The sequence below is a fragment of the Moschus berezovskii genome, chromosome 1 (genome assembly GCF_049115385.1).
Source record: "Moschus berezovskii isolate FMDL1 chromosome 1, NW_MosBer_1.0, whole genome shotgun sequence".
NCBI classification, from domain to species: Eukaryota; Metazoa; Chordata; class Mammalia; order Artiodactyla; family Moschidae; genus Moschus; species Moschus berezovskii.
This window is the reverse complement of record NC_142460.1, coordinates 62,912,819-62,937,760: the sequence shown is the minus strand read 5'-3', so window position 1 is coordinate 62,937,760 and position 24,942 is coordinate 62,912,819. Positions and strand designations below refer to the sequence as shown.

The 24,942-nt window shown below is 39.5% G+C and overlaps 1 pseudogene; it reads right to left on the bottom strand.

The window, feature by feature from the left end:
* Window positions 1-18,108: 18,108 nt before the first annotated feature.
* LOC129551349 (olfactory receptor 5H2-like) lies at window positions 18,109-19,944 on the bottom strand (annotated as a pseudogene).
* Window positions 19,945-24,942: the final 4,998 nt, after the last annotated feature.

Sequence of the window (24,942 nt, the reverse complement as noted above, 5' to 3'; positions counted from 1 at the left end):
TGCCTTGCAATGCAGGGGACATGGGTTTGATCCTTGGTCCAGGAAGATCCTACATGCCATGGGGCAACTCAGCCCATTTGTCATAACTCCTGAGCCCTTGTGCCACTGCTACTGAAGTCTGCAGGCCCAAGAGCCTGTGCTCTGGAACAAGAGAAGCCAGTGCCATGAGAAGACTGCACACCACAGTGAAAAGTAGCCCCCGCTCACCACAACTAGAAAAAATCTGCATACAGCAACGAAGACCCAGTGCAGCCAAGAAAAACACAAAAAAACAGGTAAAGTTGTTAGAAGGCCCTGGATTATAAAATGAATTGAATGCCATGTGAAAGATCTTAAATTTTATTCTTCAAGGAATAGACAGATACAGAAAATTTTTGAGATGTGGAGTGTCTTCACCGTTTTTTTTAAATAAGTATTTGACTGTAGAAAATAGGCTGCTGGGTAAAGACCCTGGTGTCATAAATATTGATCACTAAACTGGAACTTTTATGCAGGGATTTCCATACCATATTACATAACAGAATTGTCTGGGGGAGTTTTGGTACAAAATATAGATTCTGAGGTATTACTGTAGAAATTGATTCAGTAGGTCATAGATTACATCTAGTAATATGTATTTTATAAATGTTGCCCAAGTGATTAAAACATTTGTGAAGTTTTTATTCCATGTGTGATATGACATTGAAAATTTTGAGGAAGGCAGATAAATCAAAATAGATCAGAATGTAGAGTCACCATTAGATATGAAGAGTTATCAGTAAAGGTAAGACAGTCAGTTGGTGTCTGGTTAGATGATCATCAAAAATTAAGATTGAAAACTCAGATAGAGTGGCCAATTTTTGCTAAAAACATCCTCTGAACATTGAAGTGACATAAACCTAGCAGTATGATTCTCCAAGAGTTTAATAGAAATAATGACTCGGGAATCACTGAGGTGGCAGAAAACATACTTTGTATGACTTATCCAGTGGACAGCATGCATAAGGTAAAAAGAAGGAAGTAAATGTAAGGGAGTTAAATTAAAATGGATTTTCATCACATCATCTAATCCTGTTTTCTGCCACATGATTCTTGATGTAGACACAAACTGTCATTCTCTTTAGAAGCCAAAATTCTGAAAACTGACTTTCCCCGTGAATTTAGAGTGAGGGAACTAGATCTAGAGTTCACCACTCAAACTACCACACAATTGCACTCATTTCATATGCCAGCAAAGAAATGCTCAAAATTCTCCAAGCTAGGCTTCAACAGAACCTGAATCAAGAACTTCCAGATATTCAAGCTGGATTTAGAAAAGGCAGAGATCAAATTGCCAACATCCGTTGGGTCATAGAAAAAGCAAGAGACTTTCAGAAAAACATCCACTTCTGCTTCGTTGACTACTCTAAAGCCTTTGAATGTGTAGATCACAACAAATCTGTGGAAAATTTAAAAGAGATGGAAATACCAGACTACTTTACCTGCATCCTGAGAAACCTGTATGCAGGTCAAGAAGCAACAGTTAGAACCCGTCATGGAACAACATACTGGTTCCAAATTGGGAAAGGAGTATGTCAAGGCTATGTCAAAATTTGTCAATTATGTCTCCCTACTTATTTAACTTATATGCGTGACTCAGAGGTTAAAGCGTCTGCCTCCAATGCGGGAGACCCGGGTTCGATCCCTGGGTCGGGAAGATCCCCTGGAGAAGGAAACGGTAACCCACTCCAGTATTCTTGCCTGGAGAATCCCATGGACGGAGAGGCCCGGTAGGCTACAGTCCACGGGGTCGCATAGAGTCGGACACGACTGAGCGACGGAACGGAACGGAACGGAACGGAACATCATGAGAAATGCTAGGCTGGATGAAGCACAGACTGGAATTAAGATTGCTGGGAGAAATATCAGTAACCTCAGATATGCAGAGGGCAACACCCTTATGGCAGAAAGTGAAGTGGAACTAAAGAGCCTCTTGATGAAAGTGAAAGAGGAGAATGGAAAAACCTGTTTTAAAACTCAATATTCAAAAAACAAATATCATGGCATCCGGTCCCATCACTTCATGGCAAATAGATGGGGAAACAGTGGAAACAGTAGCTGACTTTATATTTTTGGGCTCCAAAATCACTGCAGATAGTGACTGCAGCCATGAAATTGAAAGAAGCTTGCTCCTTGGAAGAAAAGCTATGACCAACCTAGACAGAATATTAAAAAGCAGAGACATTACTTTGCCAACAAAGGTCTGACTAGTCAAAGCTATGGTTTTTCCTGTAGCCATGTAAGGATGTGAGAGCTGGACTATAAAGAAAGCTGAGCACTGAAGAATTGATGCTTTTGAACTGTGGTGTTGGGGAAGACTCTTGAGAGTCCCTTGGACTGCAAGGAAATCCAACCGGTCCATCCTAAAGGAAATCAGTCCTGACTGTTCACTGGAAGAACTGATGCTGAAGCTGAAGCTTCAATATTTTGGCCGATGTAAAGGGCTGACTCATTAGAAAACACCCTGATGCTGGGAAAGATTGAAGGAAGGACGAGAAGGGGATGACAGAGGATGAGATGGTTGGATGGCATCACTGATGCAATGCACATGCGTTTGAGCAAGCTCTGAGAGTTGGTGATGGACAGGGAAGCCTGGCGTGCTGCAATTCACGGAGTCACAAAGAGTCAGATATGGCTGAGTGACTGAACTGAACTGAACTCAAACCTACCTACACTAGATTTGTGATATGAAAAGGTGAGAAGTCAAATGTGAACAAAAGAGCTTTTGGTTGCAAATCAGCCAAGCACACAGTATCACCACACCAAAATTCATCCTATTTCCACAACAGTGGCATTGTCATTGTGAGATATCTTGCAACCAGGAATACCAGCTCACACAAAAAGGGAAGACCAGAAAAGCTACTGAGCAGAGTGATCAGGGAAACAGGAGAGAATGGGAAGCTGAGTGGTGGGAACTTGAAGAGAGGAAAATACTCAAGGAGAACAAAGGAAAGAACAGTGCCTAAGTCAGATAAATGCTCTGGCCGCATAAGGAGTGCACAGAGATCACTGAATGTCAGGATTAAGAGATTTCTGATGGCTTTAGTAGTCCCCTGATGCCTCAGTGGCTTTAGTGAGAGCAGTTTCCACTTGTGATAGAGTCGAGGCCAGAAACGGAAGGGAAGCAAGTGGCACAGTAGTGAGGAAAATGAAAGAGAGTATCTGAGATGTGGACAACAGATGTGGGTTTCTTGTCTTATGGAACAACGTCATGAAAGTTTTCAAAAGAGAGAGAAGAGGCAGTGAGAGGAGTAAGGATAAAGCAGCAGAATGGGAAATTTGGATGGGGAAGGGGCAGTGGAAAGGAAACAGGAAGCAGGAAGAGAAGAAGGGAAAGAACATTAATGTTAAGTGTACGAAAGACAAGGCAATGAAGAGGCAGGGAGGAAATATCAGATGAAACAAGGGGAAAAGCTAGAGGTAGGGCTTAAATATTGTCTTAAATCTAATTTTTATTAGAAGTTGTCAGCACTGAGAATCTTTTCTTTTTCTTTTATTCAAAATCCCAAGTTTATTTTTCTATGGAATTTGTGTATGGAATAGGAACTTTCATTTTAATTTTACCTTATAAATTTGTATTGTTAATAAATATAATATCACTGCCTAGTATCATTGCTATTACTATGCTTAGAGATGACTTTCCCTAGAATTTCTGATGGATTTACTTGACAGCTTTTGCTTTTCTACCAGTTTGATAGCAGAAAAATAGAGCTATTGACTGGAATTTCATACAGGCAATATAAATAACCAGTGCCAATAACTGCAGTTATTAAACGTACGTTTATTTGGACTGGTCTCTATGCAGGACTTCCCTGGTGACTCTGACGGTTAAGTGTTTGCCTACAATGTGGGAGACCCGGGTTTGATCCCTGGGTGGGGAAGATCCCCTGGAGTAGGAAATGGCAACCCACTCCAGTATTCTTGCCTGGAAAATCCCATGGACAGAGGAACCTGGTAGGTTACAGTCCAAGGGGTTGAAAAGAGTAGGACATGACTGAATGACTTTGCTTTCATTTTTCTTGTATGCAGTCCTGAAACTAAATAATCAAAATGCTCAGCTCAATGTGTGGGTAATTATTAAGTCATAAAGCTGAAAAGAGCACTGAGGGAACATTTTTTGCATTTTTCTATATATATATGTTTTTTCCAGTGAAACTATTGTCAGAAGCAGGTTACAAAGTAGAGGTTACTAGTTAAGTGATTTACTATTTAATTGACTTAAATGCAAAGAGTCTGCTTAATTAAATGAAATAAGTGTTTTGAATACAATTATCAAAAAAGTTTCTTTTACAAGAAACATTCTGACTTAAATTCCTAAACTGCCTTTTAATTTGTTTAACAGTATGGTAACCAAAACTTAGGCTGTGGAATCATTCCAATTATTTTAACCAAATAATTTTATATCATTAAAGAATACAGTGTAGTCTTAGAGCTATTTTGCTTACCCAGATTTTACTCACAATAATAAAATATGCAGATTATTCAGTTTTCCATTTTCAACTGGATATTTTGATATCTTATAAACCAAATCAATATTATTATAAATTTAATAATATTTCACCTTTCTATAAAAAATAATGAATATCATAAAAATCATTCTTCCTCACCAATATCTGTTAAGAAACTGTAGAAATCCATTTAGCATTCGGCTTTCTGAAGTATTAATAGAAAATAAAATTCAGGCACCACAGTTGTGATAACACAGGCAGCATCATTTTGCACACTGATTCATTTTGGGAGCTTCATTTTCCAGGCCCAGGAAAATGTTGTTTATATGAATTTGTTTTGAACAGAATTGCCAACCATTGCATAACTGTATGCTTTTGCCAAAAGAGGAAGGAATGATGAACTAAAATTCCCTTGATAGTGCCCAAGGATTCCCTTTTGGACAAACGTAAGCTTTTTCGCTGTGCATTATGTACTTGGACATTTATGAGAAATCCAGGCTGCTCCACAGGGCATTGCAGTCTCTGAAATCATAAACATTATGTCATGTTTACATAACACAGAACACATTTCTGACATGTTTATGCAAACTCCAGTTTATCTATGAATTTTGATAGTCTGCCAGTATGGTCTTAATTAACTACACATGATTTTCATGATGTCAAAGTTCTAGATTCTCTTCAGAAGCCAACAAGAAAATTTTCCTCCTCATGGAAATTGTGACTCACATCCAGACCCACACCTAACTCCCCACTTTACAGTGAAAACTGATGAGAAATCTTTCTAGGAAGAGCAAAAGAAAAGCAAAAGGCAAGACCACACTGGTAGGTAGCCGAGATCAGTGCTCCTCAAACTTTAATTCCTATGAATCTCCTGGTGATCTTAGAATGCAGATTCTGTTTTGGTAGGTCAGAGGTGGCTCCTGAGGGGTGTCATTTCTCACAGGGTGCTGTATCTGGATATTTGCCATCCTCAGAGACTTCCTTCATTTACACGCCTAGCTTCTCAGAGAGTTGGATCATTACAGAAACAATACAGAAACAAAGAAAAATGGCAAATGGAGCTTGTGTGCAAAGAGAGAAGCAAAGTGGAGACCAAGTAGACAAAGAAGGCCACTGTGAGTGATCACAGAGGATCTAGAGGCTGGTCGGGTACTTTGCTCTTTACCCAACTTAAAGGATAACTACTAAGGGATTTTGAACATGGTGGTCACATATTCAGATTTTCCTTTAAATATTTACAGAGAAGTTGCCATTAAACATTTATTGAGCAAAATATTGACATTATTTATGTCAAAATAGGAGAGAGAGAAAGTTAGCTTAAAACTCAACATTCATAAAACAAAGATCTGCTCACTGGAAAGTTCTTCCTTCACCACTGTCCTCTGCAATGTCACAGAGAGAAGCTGTAGTGCAGCAGTTGTCCACTTTATGATGGTGCCTGCATACCATTCAGAACCATCTGTAAATCAGGCCTCAGTCTTCTCGGTCAACTAATCATAAGGACATCTTTTCATGGCAAATAGAAGGGGGAAAAGTGGAAACAGTTGCATATTTTATTTTCTTGGGCTCCAAAATCACTGTTGATGGTGACTGCAGCCATGAAATTAAAAGACATTTGCTGCTTGAAAGGAAAGCTATGACAAATCTAGACAGCGTATTAAAAAGCAGAGACATTACTTTGCCAACAAAGGTCCATATAGTCAAAGCTATGGTTTTTCCAATAGTAATGTACAGATGTGAGAGCCAGGCCAGAAAGAAGGCTGAGTGCCCAAAAACTGATGCTTTTGACTTGTGGTGTTGTAGAAGACTCTTGAGAGTCCCTTGGACAGCAAAGAGATCAAATCAGTCAATCCTAAAGGAAATAAACCCTGAATATTCATTGGAAGTACTGATGCTGAAGCTCCAATTCTTTGGCCACCTGAAAAGAGTGTGATGTGGGAAAGACCGAAGACAAAAGGAGAAGAGAATTAGAGTATGAAATGTTTGGATAGCATAATCAACTTGATAGACATGAATCTGAGCAAGTTCTGGGAGATAGTGAAGGACAGGAGAACTTGATGTGCTGCAGTCCATGGGATTGCCACAAATTGGACACTACTAAGCTACTGAACAACAACAAGGAAGTGTCTTGACTTTGGTGCATGATGAGTAAAAGATTTTAAGGGTCCAGACTTCTTGAGGGGGGAATTTTACAGCATAAAGGTAGCTAGGGAAGAGCAGGGAAACGGGGGCAGGAACCAGGAAATCACACATCTTGTAAACAGCAGAAGTCCATTAACAGATAAAGAAAAGCAGAAACCTCCAGACTGACAGAAAATTGGGTGATAAGGTCTGAGTAGCAGATGAAGAAAGGTGAGGAAAGGTGGGAATCTCTTGTAAACAAATGTAACTTTTTGTTCAATGTGCTCTCATAAGCACAAAAAGATTAGCTTTACAATAAGAAGCCTCTATGGATTTCTGAGGCAATGTTATCCTTATTTGGGCATATTCCTCCAGTCCATTTACCAAGTGACAGGAAGGGCTACTAGTTTTGAGTGAAGCCCCAGAGAGAAGGGACTTCCCTGGTGGCTCAGACAGTAAAGCGTCCGCCTACAATGCAAGAGACCCGGGTTCAATCCCTGGGTCAGGAAGATCTCCTGGAGAAGGAAATGGCAACCCACTCCAGTATTCTTGCCTGGAAAATCCCATGGATGGAGGAGCCTGGTAGGTTAAATAAAGTCCATGGGGTCACAAAGTCTGACACAACTGAACGACTTCACTTCTCTTCAGGAGAGGAGGCTGTCCAACATATCAAGGCTAATGTAAAAGCTGTTGTGCTCATGGGCCATATCCAGCACAAGCACTGGTGCTGGAAGTGGCAGTGGAAGAGATTGACGCCTTTAACACACTTCTAGAAGTGCATGCCCTTGGAATTCTGAGCAAAGGACTGCCATCTTCTAGATAACTACTCTAATTTAGAGAAACAACCATTGGCCTCCTAGTGAGCCTTAGGAGAAAAAAACCATGACCACCAATTTTCAATGATAACAGAGCTGCCCTTGCTAAGCTGAATAGTTTCCCTGTCACTCTCCATGCAGTTGGGTATGCATAGAAGCATTTCTTCATCAAATGAAATTAGTATATATAAACTTGATCAAGCAGGAACAAGCCCTGAGGGCACAAGTAAGTTACTAAAGCAGTGGTCCAAACTCTTATTTGCCTTCACTCCTGCTGCAATGGCTTCTGTCTCCCAGCCTGGGCCTGTGTCCTTATGATTAGTTGACCGAGAAGACTGAGGCCTGATTTACAGATGGTTCTGAATGGTATGCAGGCACCATCATAAAGTGGACAACTGCTGCACTACAGCTTCTCTCTGTGACATTGCAGAGGACAGTGGTGAAGGAAGAACTTTCCAGTGAGCAGATCTTTGACCACTGCACCGGATTGTACACTTTCTTTGGGAGGAGAAATGGACAGTTGTGTGGTTATATGCCAATTCATTGATTGTGGCCAGTGGTTTGGTGGAATATTCATAGACTTTGAAAGAATATGATAGGAAATCAACAATAAGGAGATCTGTAGAAGACTTATGTTAATAGACCTCTCTGAATGGGCAAAAAACATGAAGGTATTTGTGTCCCATGCAAATGCTCATCAAAAAAAGTGATCTCAGCAGAATAGGATATTATCATTAAGTGATTAAGATGATGGTAAAGAATCTGTCTGCAGTGCAGGAGACCTGGATCTTGTCTCTGGGTCAGGAAGCTCCCATGGATACGGCAATGGAGACCCACTCCAATTTTCTTGCCTGGAGAATCCCATGGAGAGAGGATTCTGGTGGGCTATAGTCCATGGGGCTGCAAAGTGCCTCACATGACTGTTCAATTAAGCACACAATGTATAGGCACTAGTCAGTCTTTCTCAAGCACCTCTGTCACCACTCAGTGGGCTCCCAAATGAAGTGGCCAAGGTGGTAGGGATAGAGGTTATTGATAGGCTCAACAACATTTACTTCCCCTTCCTAAGTCCAGCTTGACTTTGGCCACTGCTGGGTATCCAGTCAGTCAGCAGTCAAGCCAAACATTAAGCCCTTGATGTGCACCACCATTCATTAGCGTGACCAGCTGTGTACCTGGTGGCAGCATGGTTACATTTGAAGTGGGAGTCCTTTGTTCTTTTTGGAATATATACTTACTCTAGGTGCAGATATGTCTAGATTTATTAACTTCCCTGCAGTCAGTGCTTCTGCCAATATTATCATCCTTGGTCTTATAGAATTCCTTATCCACTGTCATTGTTGTTGTTCAGTCACTCAATCATATCCAACTCTTTACCATCCCATGGACTGCAGCATGCCAGGTTCCCCTGTTTCTCACTGTCTCCCAGAGTTTGCTCAAGCTCATGTCCATTGAGTCAGTGATGCCATCCAACCATCTCATACTCTGTCATCCCTTCTCCTCCTGACTTCATCTTTCCCAGCATCAGAGTCCAATAAGGAGGCTATTCATATCAGGTGGCCAAAATATTGGAGCTTCAGCTTCAGCATCAGTTCTTCCAGTGCATATTCAGGACTGATTTCCTTCAGAATTGACTGGTTTGATCTCCTTGCTGTCCAAGGGACTCTCAAGAGTCTTTGCCAACACCACAGTTCAAAAGTAGCACTTCTTTGGCACTCAGCCTTCTTTATGATCCAGCTTTCACATCCATACATCATGACTGCTGGGAAAACCATAGTTTTGACTATATGGACCTTTGTTGGCAAAGTGGTGTCTTTGCTTTTTAATATGCTGTCTAGGTTTGTCATAGCTTTTCTTCCAAGGAGTAAGTGTCTTTTAAATTCATGGCTGTAGTGACCATCCTCAGTGATTTTGGAGCCCAGGAAAATACAATCTGTCACTGTTTCCACTCTTTCCCCATTTATTTGCCTGAAGTGTTGGGCCCGAAAGCCATGATCTTAGTTTTTTTAATGTTGAGTTTTAGGCCAGCTTTTTCCACTGTCCTCTTTCAACTCATTATGAGGCTCTTTAGTTCCTTTATGATTTCTGCCATTAGAGTGGTATACCATTAGATATCTTCATCATATCTGAAGTGGTTAATATTTCACCTGGCAATCTTGATTCCAGCTTGTGAGTCATCCAGCCCATGAATAGTATAGTCATGATGTACTCTGCATATAAGTTAAATAAGCAGGGTGACAATATACAGCTTTGATGTACTCCTCCCCAATTTTGAACCAGTTTGTGGTTCCATGATGGGTTTTAACTGTTGCTTCTTGACCTGCATACAGGTTTCTCAGAAGGAAGGTAAAGTAGTCAGGTATTCCCATCTCTTTAAGAAGTTTCCACAGTTTGTCGTGATCCACAATCAAATGAATTTCATTTGATTACTTCATCCGTAATCAATAAAGTAGTAGATATTTTTGGAATTCCCTTGTTTTTTCTATGATCCTGTGGATGTTGGCAATTTGAGCTCTGGTTCCTCTGCCTTTCCTAAATCCAGCTTGTACATAGGGAGTTTCTTGGTTCACATACTGTTGAAGCCTAGCTTGAAGGATTTTGAGCATTAGTTTGCTAGCATGTGAAACGAGGGAAATTGTATGGTAGTCTGAACATTCTTTGACATTGGTTTTCTTTGAAATTGGAATGAAAACTGACCTTATCCAGTCCTATGGCCACTGCTGAATTTTCCAAATTTGCTGACATATTGAATGCAGCTCTTTAACAGCATCATCTCTTAGGATTTGAAATAGCTCAGCTAGAATTCCATCACCTCCACTAGCTTTGTTCATAGTAATGCTTCCTAAGGCCCACCTGACTTCACACTCCAGGATGTCTGGCTCTAGGTGAGTAACCACACCATTGTGGTTATCAGGGTCATTGACACCTTTTTTTGTATATTTCTTACGTGTATTCTTGCTCAGATGGTAAAGAATCTGCCTGCAGTGTTGGAAACCCGTATTTGATCCCTGGGTCAGGAAGATTCCCTGGAAAAAGGAATGGGTACCTACTCCAGTATTCTTTCCTGGAGAATTCCAGGGACAGAAGAGCCTGCCACACTGCTGTCCATGGGGTTGCAAAGAGTCAGACATTACCGAGAAACTAACAATTTCACTTATCCACTGTCATGCTAGTCTTTTCTTATAATTTTATATTTATTCATTTATTGTATATTTGGCTGTGCTGGGTCTTCGTTGCTGTGCAGGCTTTTCTCTAGTTGTGGACAGCAGGGTCTACTCTCATGTTATGGTGTGCAGACGTGTCATTGTGGTGGTTTCTTTTGTTCCGGAGCATGGATTCTTGGGTGTGCAGGCTTCAGTTGTGGTACATGGGCTTAGTTGCTCCGAGGCATGTGAGATCTTCCTAGACCAGGGATCAAACCCATGTCTCCTGCATTGGCAGATGGATGCTTTTCCACTGAGCCACCAGGGAAGCTCTGTCACAGTATTCTTAATAGCACTGATTCTGGTCAAGGAGTTCACTTCAGAGCAAAAATAAGTGTGGCAGTGTGCCCATGCTTGTGGTAATCACTGGTCTTACCCTATTCCCCATCATTCTGAAGCATACAGTTTGATAGAATGGTGAATCTCTGAACCAACCACCAGTATATGATACTGTTTCACCCATAGCAGATTAATGGGTCTAGAAATCAAGGAGTGAAAATGGGAGTGGCACCAGTCACTAATAACTCTAAGAACCCCTACAGAATATTTGTTTCTAGTTTCTGTGTTTTTCTGTCTTTCTGGCCTTAGACTCTGAATTACAGAGGGAGGAATGTTTCTACTGGGACACAAAACAGTGATTCCACTGAGCTGAAAGTAGATTGGCACTCAGTACCTTTGGGTCTGCATTTCTCTGAATCAGCAGACAAAAAAGAAATTCTGTGGTAGCCGAGGTGATTGATGGTAACTACCAGGAAGCAGTTAGATTATTCCACAAAGGGAGTAAGGAAAAGAGTGTCTGGAATGAAGATTCACTAGTCTCTTAGTGTTTTCATTCCCATGATTAAGGTCATTGAAAAACTTCAACAAACAGGTCAGACAGTAGTTCTAATGGCTCAGACTCTTCAGGAATGAAAGCTTGGTTTACCCCACCAGATAAAGAACAGTGTTCACCTGAGAGCCTTCCTGAAGCCAATAGGAATATAGAATATGTAGAGAAATAATTCAGTTAAATCATCAGCTACAAAATAAGTATCAGCCACAATCATGTGAGCTCTTACAGATATGAGGACTATAATTGCCAAGAGATTTCCTTCTTAGTATGATGTGGATACATTGTAGGTGTAGAGCAAATATCTTAGCTTTCTTTCCAGTCTTCTTTCCTTGTCATGTGCATAGGATATCCTGACTGTATAATATAGAGTTTGAGGGTTATTCATTTGCCATTATAGTATTTAAGTTTTCATATATCATGGAGAGAAATAAACATCACTCCAAGAATTTACCTACTGTTCTGGGGAAGGAGATAGTACATTTTCCATTATCCACAAATGGGTGTCTTATGTTCGGTGGAATATAACTTTATTCTTATTATATGTGGAGATAACATATGTCTTCAGGAGATATGTATGGGTGCCATGGTGAGTATGGATAGATTTTAAGGTTAGTTTTATGTGTCAACTTGGCTGGGATGTGGGCTGTCCATTTATCTGATTAAACATTATTTTGGAGTGTGTCTGTGAGATTACGTCCTCGCAATGTACCTGGGCATCATCCAGTCTGCTGGGGGTCTGAATGTAACAGCAAGGCAGAGGAAGTTTGAATTCAGTTTCTACTTGCCTGGTTGACACTGATCTTTAGATTCTCTAGGTGATCCTGATTCTCAAGACTTTGTACTCAGGCATCTATAGCATTGGCCCTCCTGTCTCAGGCCTTCTTTTGAATTACAACACTTGCTGTCCTCAGTCTCCAGCAGCGTTCCAGGCAACTGGCTGAATTTAGTAAAATGGTAACATGCTAAACACCTAAATAACTGTTAAACAATACAGATTGGTTTTCAAAGTATCTTTTTAAAGGAATCATATTCTCTAAGTGTAGAATATATATTCTTTATATATGAAATATATTTTCTGAAATCTGGATTTTTCAAAAGTGTATATTTTATTTCTTTCCTAACGTGCTACTCTAATGAAAAATAATGTACTAAATTAATAAATCTGTAACAGAAGGTGAGTGGAATCACATCATTTGACTAGATATTTTGATAATTTCTGGAAGGCATAAAGCGGTTTGAATTGTACTGAAGGTCAGAACAGAGCAGAGGAGTCTGTAGACCAAACATCTGAAGAAGAAGGCTACAAGGAGGTCTAAGTTTCTTAGAAGCTTCCAACTGTCTGTTCTGTACTCACCAAGCTAAATTAAGTCTTGATAGGTTATACAGCCCACTCATATACTCATAACTTGACATCAGACTTCTCATTCAAAGAAAAATCCATTAGGAAATGTCCTTAATGACAGTAGAAGAAAATGCATACATATAGCCTGCACTTTCAGTTAGTCTTTGGGTCATTACAGTGTATGAAAAAGCAAAAATCCACATAATTGACAGGAAACCATCTGAATAATGGAAACATTGTGTACCAATAATAGTCAACAAACTACAGACATAAACAATTAAAATGAATCTTTAGGAAGAAGATTAAAAGCAACTTTAATGTGATCAATCCACTCCATTTCCCTAGAACTGAGAATGCACCAGAGAAATTAAAATAAGATGAATGGACTGGTCTAATCTTGTGACCTGCACAAGATTCCAGGAATATAGAGTAATGTATTTTTAAAAAATACTTGTGGCTGAAAACCATTTTATGGTCACCAGTAAACCTCTTTCTCCAGCCACACTTGTCATCACCAGATAGGCTCATGAAAAAGGCAAAATGATGACAAGAACAAAGGTTACACATGATCCCTACATCATTAGCTTCCACTTAACATTGACAGCTTGCCTAAGGTCATGTCAGAGTGCTCCATTTGCCAGTACAGAGCCCAGCATTGAGTCCCCAATATTTCAACATTAGTTGGAGTGGTTAGCCAGCTACATGGCAATAAGTTGATAATTTGACAGTTTTCCATCAAGAAAGAGTTGGTGTTTTGTTCTTACCAGAATAGATATTTACTCTAGATACAGATTTACCTCCCCTATAGGCAGTGCTTCTGCTGAAACAACCATCTGTGGACTTACAGGATTCCTTATTCACTGTCATGGTACATTTCATTCCACAGTGTCATCCCACATTTCATTGCCTCTGATCAAGGAATTTACTTCATAGCAAATAAAATGTCATAATGGCCCCATTATTTTTATATTCACTTGTCTTATCCTGTTCCCTAAAATCCTGAAGCAGCTGATTTGAGTGAACGATACAATGGACTTTTAGAACTAAGTTACACAATTTCCTGTATGATAATACCAGAAAGTTCAAAGTTCAAAAGATGAATATTTTTTGAATCTGCATCCAATACATAGTACTGTTTCTCAGATAGGATTTTCTCTGCTTCATGGATCACAGCCTTGCCATGGCAAAGAGGTTGTGGAAACTCAATGAAGCAAGGAGCCATGCCATGCAGGGCCACCCAGGATGGATGGATTATAGCAGAGAATTCTCAAAAAACATGGCTCACTGGAGGAGAGTCTGGCAAACCACTCCAGATTTCTTGCTACAAGAACCCCATGAATAGTATGAAAAGGAAAAATGATATGATATTTTTGGAGTGACAAAGATGACACCCCTCCAAGCTCAGAAGGTGTCCATTATGCTACTGGGGAAGAGTGGAGGGCAATTGCCAATAGCTCCAGAAAGAATGAAGAAGCTGGGCCAAAACGGAAATGACACTCAGTTGTGGATGTGTCTGGTGTCTGGTGGTAAAAGTAAAGTCTGATGCTATAAAGAACAGTATTGCATAGGAACCTGGAATATTAGGTCCATGAATCAAAGTAAATTGGATGTGGTCAAATAGGAGATGGCAAGAGTTAACATCAACATCTTAGGAATCAGTGAACTCAAATGGAAGAGAATGGGTGAATTTAAGATGACCATTGTATCTACTACTGAGGGCAAAAACCCCTTGGAAGAAAAGGAGTAGCCCTCATAGTCAACAAAAGAGTCTGAAATGCAGTACTTGGGCAGTCAATCCCAAAGAAGGAATGTCAAAGAATGTTCAAACTATCATACAGTTGCATTCATTTCACATGTTAGCAAGGTTATGCTCAAAATCCTTCAAGCTACATGTGAATCCATCAGCAGTATGTGAAGTGAGAACTTCCAGATATACAAACTGGGTTTAGAAAAGCAGAGGAACCAGAGGTCAAATTGCCAACATTTGTTGGATCATAAAGAAAGCAAGGGAATTCCAGAAAATCTTCTGTTTCATTGACTACACTAAAGCCTTTAACTGTGTGGATCACAACAAACTGTGGAAAATTCTTAAGGAGATGGGAACATCAGACCATTTTACATGTCTCCTGAGAAACCTGTATGCAGATCAAGAAGCAGCACTTAGGACTGGACATGAAGCAATGGACTGGTTCCTAATTGGAAAAGGAGTATGTCAAAGCTGTATGCTGTCACCCTGCTTATTTAACTTATATGTGGAGCACATCATGTGACATGCTGGGCTGGATGACTCACAAACTGGAATCAAGACTGCCAGGAGAAATATCAACAACCTCAGATATGCAGATGATGCCACTCTAATGGCAGAAAGTGCGAAGAGGAACTGAAGAACCTCTTGATGAGGGTGAAAGAGGTGAAAGAGGAGGCGTGAAACTCAAGATTAATAAAACTGAGATCATGGCATCCCATCCCATCCCATCATGGAAAATGGAAGGGAGAAAAGTAGAAGCAGTGACAGACTTTATTTTCTTGGGCTCTAGAATCATTGAGAATGTTTACTGCAGCCATGAAATTAAAAGATGCTTACTCCTTGGAAGGAAAGCCATGACAAACCTAGGCATTTATTAAAAAAACAAAGGTCCATATAGTCAAAGTTATGGCTTTTTGAGTAGTTATGTACAGATGTGAGAGTTGAACCATAAAGAAGGCTGAGTGCTGAAGAACTGATGCTTTTCTATTGTGGTGCTGAAGAAGACTTGAGTCCCTGGTACAGCAAGGAGATCAAACCAGTTAATCCTAAAGGAGATCAACTCTGAATATTCATTGGAAGGACTGATGCTGAAACGTAAGCTCCAGTATTTTGTCCACCTGATACAAAGAGCTGACTCATTGAAATAAACCCTGATGCTGGGAAAAATTGAAGCAATCTTTCCTTTCCTGCCGGAGAAGTGGGTGCAGAGGATGAGATGGTTGGTTGGCATCACCGACTCAGCAGACATGAATTTGACCAAACTCCAGGAGACAGAGGACAGAGCTGGTGTGCTGCATTCCATGGAGTCGCAAAGAGTTGAACATGACTTCACAAGCAAACAACACCACAACAGCAGTTCACAACTCAGACTGAGAAATATGGTTCTAGATTTAGTAGAGTTTGTTTTTACTTAACTTGTGATTGTGTTGATTTTTTGAACACTGTAAAGGATAATGTTGTCAGCAAGTTCTCAATATCACAAGCTGTTGTAAAATGAGGAGAAAAAAAATTTATCCATGTACATAACAGAGAGGAGCTATAAATTCTCTTAAATCTCAAGGTTAAATAATTAATATATCTTCATAATAAAGAGTAGTTCTGTTGTATTATTAGTGTTTCCAAGTAGCGTTTTCATCTGATATCATCAGTGTTTCAGACAACTGGATGAATGTAGCCTGATAGCTTTTACATCTCACTAACATTAAATAATACATATGTCATTTCATAGTTTCTTTTTTTAAAGATATCTGGACAATACTTCTAATGTAAAATGTAAGCTTTGTAAGGGTTTATATTTTACATCTTTCCCAACATTCCACTGCAATGACTTATATGATATACAAAATGAAAAAAAAAAACAACACTTTAACAGAAATAAAAATGGGAACACATCAGTGAAGAGATTTTAGTGAATTTTGTAAGGCATAAATTAGTATGGATTTTTCTGAAACATACATCAGAGCACTAGAATCTATAGATTAGACATATTCAAGAGAAGGCTCCATAGGAAGTCTGACATCTGACAGGCCTCCAGTGCCTATTTCATACCTGCCCAACCTAAAGAAGAACTTGGCAGGCGATACATTTTTCTCAACCTTCTCATTCAAACAAAAGGCCAGTTACAGAATCAAACTTTTGTGGTTATCAAAGAAATATACACCAGTTGCCTATATTAGAAATATAGGCTTTAAGTCATAACAGTTTGTGAACAAACAGAAATTTAGATAACTTACAAGAAAAAAATAATCAGAGCAATGGGAATATTATACAGCAACAAAAATAACAATCCAGGGAAATACGCAATAACATGGATCCTATAGTGAAAAATTAAAAAAGTATCTGGACTATGATTTATTCACTCCATTTCTGAGGCTTGGGGATGTCCCTTAGGGAACAAAAACAAGATACATGACTTGGTCTAATCTTGTGACCTTTACTTTTGGATATATGTAATAATGATATTTTTACTGGTACTGTTAAATTATAAATCCAAACATATACTTAAAGAGTTTCTCCTAATATAAAACAGGAGATAATCCTCCTGCTAAGTAGAACAAGATTAATCACTTTAGGTATATGATACTTGCAACTGTCGTGAAAGAAACCTAAGCCTGGTGGGCTGCAGTCCATGGGGTCGCAAAGAGTTGGATACGACTGACCGACTGAACAACAGGAAGGTGATCTGACTTTCAGTAGCCATTGTAGGCCTAGTAATCTCCATGGGCTCGTCACAAGATTAATAATACGCCTTCCAATTTTACTTCATTTAAAGTATTCATTTTAATTCTCTCCGATTATTTATAGATACAAATTCCTGTGATTGTCCTCCATTCACTCAAAAACAATCCTAACTTTACTGTAGAATTAAATGTAATGTAAGTCTCTAGACTACACAGTGCTTTTGCTATCAAGGACATTATATCCCATTTTCTTCGGTGATTATACTATTGTATTGCTTAATGCATTTATGAAGCCACAATGAGAATATATGTGTGAACTATGATAATTTCTCTCCTCTTTAATTATTCTAATATTACATGAACTCCTGATTAAAATTTATCTTTATTCTTGGTTTTGAGTTACATATCCACATATTTTAAGATGTTTACTAGAAATCCCACCTTCAGTTCAGTTCAGTTCAGTTCAGTCACTCAGTCGTGTCTGACTCTTTGCAACCCCATGAATCACAACATGCCAGGCCTCCCTGTCCATCACCAACTCCTGGAGTTCGTTCAAACTCATGTCCATCGAGTCAGTGATGCCATCCAGCCATCTCATTCTCTGTCGTCCCCTTCTCCTCCCGCCCCCAATCCCTCCCAGCATCAGAGTCTTTTTCCAGTGAGTCAACTCGTCACATGAGGTGGCCAAAGTACTGGAGTTTCAGCTTTAGCATCAGTCCTTCTGATGAACACCCAGGACTGATCTCCTTTAGAATGGACTGGTTGGATCTCCTTAGTGAGTCATTAAAATTCTAGAATAGTTATAAAAGGAACAAACTTATACACAAAACTACAAATAGCAGCATCAGATCTCCACAATTATATGACTATTTTAACAAGAGGACAAATACTAATATGAGTTTTAAGCATTTATCTTCAACGTTTTTGCCAGGGAATTTATGACTTTATTATTTCTGAGGCTGTAGATAATTGGATTTAAGAAAGGAATGATGATAGTGCAAAACAGAGAGTCCATAATATCTTGATCATTTTCTTGTAAAGATCCAGAGAGCACACACATGAAGGGAAGAGGCCCATAGTATAAACAGACAGACAGAGGTGGGCTCCACAGGTGGAGAAGGCCTTCCTTATGCCTTGTAGAGACTTCTTTTTCAAAATTGTACAGAGGACTAATGCATAAGAGATAAGAACAATGGAAATGGTGAATGCCTGTATTGACCCAGAAAAAATGAATATTATCAGAATGTTAATGGAAGGGTCAGTACAAAAATTCTTAAACAGTAGTGTAATGTGACAGTAAGAGTGATGTACTGTGTTGGAATTGCAGAAGGCAAACAGGAAAAGGAGTAAGTCAAGGCTGTATATTATCACCCTGCATATTTAACTCATATGCAGAGTACATCATGAGAAATGCTGGGCTGGAAGAAGCACAAGCTGGAATCAAGATTGCTGGGAGAAATATCAATAACCTCAGATATGCAGATGACACCACCCTTATGGCAGAAAGTGAAGAGGAACTCAAAAGCCTCTTGATGAAAGTGAAAAAGTTGGCTTAAAGCTCAACATTCAGAAAACTAAGATCATGGCATCTGGTCCCATCACTTCATGGGAAATAGATGAGAAAACAGTGGAAACAGTGTCAGACTTTATTTTGGGGGGCTCCAAAATCACTGCAGATATTGATTGCAGCCATGAAATTAAAAGACGCTTACTCCTTGGAAGGAAAGTTATGACCAACCTACATAGCATATTAAAAAGCAGAGGCATTACTTTGCCAACAAAGGTCCATCTAGTCAAGGCTATGGTTTTTCCAGTAGTCATGTATGGATGTGAGAGTTGGGCGGTGAAGAAAGCTGAGTGCCGAAGAACTGATGCTTTTGAACTGTGGTGTTGGAGAAGACTCTTGAGAGTCCCTTGGACTGCAAGGAGATCCAACCATTCCATTCTAAAGGAGATCAATCCTGGGTGTTCATTGGAAGGACTGATGCTAAAGCTGAAACTCCAATACTTTGGCCACCTCATGCGATGAGTTGACTCACTGTAAAAGACTCATGCTGGGAGGGATTGGGGGCAGGAGGAGAAGAGGACGACAGAGGATGAGATGGCTGGATGGCATCACCGACTCGACGGACATGAGTTAGTGAACTCCGGGAGTTGGTGATGGACAGGGAGGCCTGGCGTGCTAAGATTCATGGGGTCGCAAAGAGTCGGATACAACTGAACAAATGAACTGAACTGAACTGAATCTGAGTAAAAAAAAATATGAAGTGTGGTATGAAGGAGGCCACCAAAATATGACAAAACTAACAACCAAATGCCTAGTCTGTTGGTCATGATCATTGGATAATTAGTGGTTTGCATATGGCCACATAACTATCATATGCCATAGTTTCCAACAGAAAACATTCAGTAGTTAGCAGATTACAAAGGAAAAAAATTGTATCTTGCATTCAGAAAGAGAGATCATTTTGCTCATGGCAAAGAAGTTGAGCAGCATCTTGGGGGTCAGTGTGGAGGATAACGAAATATCCACAAATATCAGGTTCCCTAGGAATAAGTACATGGGGATGTGAAGTTGAGGGTCATTGCAAATGAGTGCTATTAGACCAAGGTTTCCCACGATGGTGATGAGGTATATTATCAAGAACAGCAGAAACAGGGGCACTTGCCACTCTGGTTGATGTGTAAGTCCTGTGAGATTGAACTCTGTCAGCTCTTTTGCATTTTATGTTTCCATATCAGTAATAGATTGAATCTGAAATACAATTCAGTAAATGGAGAAAACATTTCTCAAGAATTTTAAAAAGGAAATTTGGTTAGGGTAATATGAATAGAGCCATATACCAAGCCTGAATGCCCTTTATTTTATTTACTCTTACCAAATACTTGAAAAGTATTTGCAGAAATCAATTTATTGGAATAATGTAATTATTTCAGTTCAAAATATGTACAGGTATGAATGGACGTAGAAGAAGAGAAAGACATTCTAAACATGATCAAATTTATGGGGGATTATTAAACAAGATGGAGGAAATGTGCTTAGGGCATGGATATAGTGTCAAAATTAAGATGTTAGAAGGGCCTGATTATAAGGTAAACTGAGTACTAATGAAACTTTATTGAATTTTATTCTTTAAGGAATAGACAAACTGAAAATTTTTAAAACATGGAGATGCATCCTCAGTTATTTTTAAAGTTAAATAACTGGCTGAATAAAATAGACTTCAGGGGTTGTAGCCTGGTGTCAGAAGTACTAATCTGGAAGCTATGACTATTGACCAGTGGTTCTTACAACAGGTTACACATTCGAAGTGTCTGGGAGAGGGAGTGGTACAAAATAGATTCTGAGGTATTATTACCAAAGTTGATTCTCTAGGTCATGAATGTTATCTAGTCATTTTATTAATGTTTCCTAAGTGAAGAAATGATTCTTTTGAACTGTGGTGCTGGAGAAGAATCTTGAGACTCCCTTGGACTGCAAGGAGATCCAACCAGTCCATTCTAAAGGAGATCAATCCTGGGTGTTCATTGGAAGGACTGATGTTAAAGCTGAAACTCCAATACTTTGGCCACCTCATGCGATGAGTTGACTCACTGGAAAAGACTCTGATGCTGGGAGGGATTGGGGGCGGGAGGAGAAGGGGACAGCAGAGAATGAGATGGCTGGATGGCATCACCGACTCAATGGACATGAGTTTGAGTGAACTCCGGGAGTTGGTGATGGACAGGGAGGCCTCGCATGCTGTGATTCATGGGGTCGCAAAGAGTCAGACATGACGGAGCGACTGAACTGAACTGAAGAAAATGTATGCGGAAATCTTATTCCATGTGTGCTTTGACATTGGGGTGATTAGGAATTCAAACAGATAGTTCAAAGTAAATCAGAATGTAGAACCACTAACACTTGCAGACATATTAGATGTAAAGGGGTGGTTAATAAAAGAGAGAAAATCATAAGAGTCACTTGATTACCAGGTAGAAAGTCATCAAATATTGAGACTGAAAACTCAGATGTGGTGGCAAGTATTTGCAAGGAGCAAGCACTGACCATCCAGGTGATATATACTAAGCATTATGACTCCATAGGAGCATAATAGAAACAAAGATTTGGGAATCGTTAAGGTAGCTAATTGGAGAAGGCAATGTCACCCCACTTCAGTACTCTTGCCTGGAAAATCCCATGGACAGAGGAGCCTGGTGGGCTGCAGTCCATGGGGTCGCTACTAGTCTGACACTACTGAGCGACTTCACTTTCACTTTTCACTTTCACACATTGGAGAAGGAAATGGCAACCCACTCCAGTGTTCTTGCCTAGAGAATCCCGGGGACAGCAGAGCCTGGTTGGCTGCCGTCTATGGGGTCACACAGAGTCGGACACAACTGAAGCGACTTAGCAGCAGCAGCAGCAGTAGCAAGGTAGCTAATAATAGAGTGGGAAAGACTAGAGATCTCTTCAAGAAAATTAGAGATACCAAGGGAAAATTTCATGCAAAGATGGGCTCAATAAAGGACAGAAATGGCATGGACCTAACAGAAGCAGAAAATATTAAGAGGTGGCGAGAATACACAGAAGAACTGTACAAAAAAGATCCTCATGACCTGGATAACTACGATGGTGTGATCACTCACCTAGAGCCAGACATCCTGGATGAGATGGCTGGATGGCATCACCGACACAATGGACATGGGTTTGGGTGGACTCTGGTAGTTGGTGATGGACAGGGAGGCCTGGCGTGCTACGGTTCATGAGGTCACAAAGAGTCGGACACAACTGAGAGACTGAACTGAGCTGAATAGTAAAAATAAGTATTCATATATTTCACAATCATTTGAACCAGATTCTGTAGCTAGTTATGAACATGTCAAACCAGAGATATATTAATTCACGTATTTGACAAGAAAATTTACTTTATAAATTTCTATTGTTAATAAATATGCTAACTCTACTTAGAGTCTCTGTTGTCACAGACAACTGACATTCTCTAGAAATCCTGTTGGATTTAATTGAGAGCATTTATTCCCCTACCAGTTTTATAGAAAAATTTAACCCCCAGCCTGGAATATTAACACAGGCAATGTAAATAAACAATGGCAACAGCTGCAGCTGCTAAATGTATATTTGTTTGAATGTGCTTCCTTTTATAAAATTTTAAACAATTCAGCAAACAAAAAAGTTCAATTTAATGTGTGGGTACTTAAGTCATAAATTTGAAAGAACACTTAGGAAACACTTTCTGCATACAGTTTTATATACATATATATACATATACATGCACACAAATATATATATACACACATACATACACACACATACCTACAACCTTTGTGAGTGTGTATATATATATATATATATATACAATCAATTTCATATATATGTAGGAAATAATATTTCAATGAAATTATTTTAAATTCCAAAGAAATTGCTGTCAGAATTGGGTTAAAGGAGAGAGGGGTTACTATGTCAGTGATTTAACTTAAAAATCAATCAGAGAATGTAGTTAAGTTAATGGAATATATATTTTGAGCAAAATAATCAGAAGGATTTCTTAAAGAGGAAGCGTTATGATATAACTCTGTGAAGTCACATATATTTTTAATGTTCTAGTTCACCAAAACATATCCTATGGAATCATTATAATTATTCTAATCATATTATTATGTTTCATTACGGATCTATTTTGCTCATCTAGATTTTACATATAATAATAAAGTAGATTATTAGTATTTGTTTTCCATTTTCAAATGTCTGTCTTGGCATTTTGTAAACCAAATCAAGTTAGTATAAAATTTAACAGTATTTTAACATTAGTTTTAAAAATAGATGTTATAGAAATCATTCTGTCTTACTTATAGCTACCAAAGTTGAGATCCTTTCAGTGTTTGACTTTTCAAAGTAGAAAATAATACAAAAGTACTGCATTGACAAGAACACCAGTAGCAATATTTTGCACATTGATTCATTTTGGAGGTTTCATTATCCAAGCTCAGGAAAATGCTTTTCATATGAATTTATTTTGAACACAAGACTCAACTAGTTTTATAACTGTGTGCTTTTGCCAGAAAATGTGTAATTGAAGAACTGTTCATAAAATTCCCCTGATAGAGCCCATGGACACCCATTCAGTTCAGTTCACTTCAGTGGCTCAGTGGTGTCCAACTCTTTGCAACCCCATGAATCACAGCATGCCAGGCCTCCCTGTCCATCACCAACTCCCGGATTTCACTCAAACTCATGTCCATCGAGTTGGTGATGCCATCCAGCCATCTCATTCTCTGTCGTCCCCTTCTCCTCCCGCCCCCAATCCATCCCAGCATCAGAGTCTTTTCCAGTGAGTCAACTCTTTGCATGAGGTGGCCAAAGTATTGGAGTTTCAGCTTTAGCATCTGTCTTTCCAATGAACACCCTGGACTGATCTCCTTTAGGATGGATTGGTTGGATCTCCTTGCAGTCCAAGGGACTCTCAAGAGTCTTCTCCAGCACCACAGTTCAAAAGCATCAATTCTTCGGCACTCAGCTTTCTTCACAGTCCAACTCTCACATCCATACATGACCACGGGAAAAACCATAGCCTTGACTAGACAGACCTTTGTTGGCAAAGTAATGTCTCTGCTTTTTAATATGCTGTCTGGGTTGGTCATAACTTTCCTTCCAAGGAGTAAGTGTCTTTTAATTTCATGGCTGCAATCAGCATCTGCAGTGATTTTGGAGCCCAAAATTAAAGTCTAACACTGTTTCCACTGTTTCCCCATCTATTTCCCATGAAGTGATGGGACCAGATGCCATGATCTTAGTTTTCCTAAGATGTTCTCCTGGGCATTATGAGCTTTGACATTCATGAAAAATTCAGGTTGTTCCACAGGGCATTATAGACTCTAAAATGATAAGAAGCAGTCATTATAGAGAGTTCAGTTTGTTTTTTTAAAATATATATCATGTTCATTTTATTTTATTTTCTTAATTTATTTATTTTAATAGGAGGCTAATTACTTTACAATATTGTATTGGTTTTGCCATACATTGACATGAATCTGCCCCGGGTGTACATATGTTCCCCATCTTGAACCCCCTCCCACCGCCCTCCCCATATCTTCCCTCTGGGTCATCCCAGTGCACCAGCCCCGAGCACCCTGTGTCATGCATCGAACCTGGACTGGCGATTCGTTTCACATATGATAATATACATGTTTCAATGCCATTCTCCCAAATTGTCCCACCCTCGCCCTCTCCCACAGAGTCCAAAAGACTGTTCTGTACATCTGTGTCTCTTTTGCTGTCTCGCATGCAGGGTTATCATTATCATCTTTCTAAATTCCATATATATGTGTTAGTATACTGTATTGGTGTTTTTCTTTCTGGCTTACTTCACTCCGTATAATAGGCTCCAGTTTCATCCACCTCATTAGAACTGGTTCAAATGCATTCTTTTTAATTTCTGAGTAATACTCCATTGTATATATGTACCAAAGCTTTCTTATCCATTCATCTGCAGATGGACATCTAGGTTGCTTCCATGTCCTGGCTATTATAAACAGTGTTGCAGTGAGCATTGGAGTGCATGTGTCTCTTTCAATTCTGGTTTCCTCGGTGTGTATGCCCAGGAGTGCGATTGCTGGGTCATATGGAGTTCTATTTCCAGTTTTTTGAGGAATCTCCACACTGTTCTCCATAGTGGTTGTACTAGTTTGCTTTCCCACCAACAGTGTAAGAGGGTTCCCTTCTCTCCACACCCTCTCC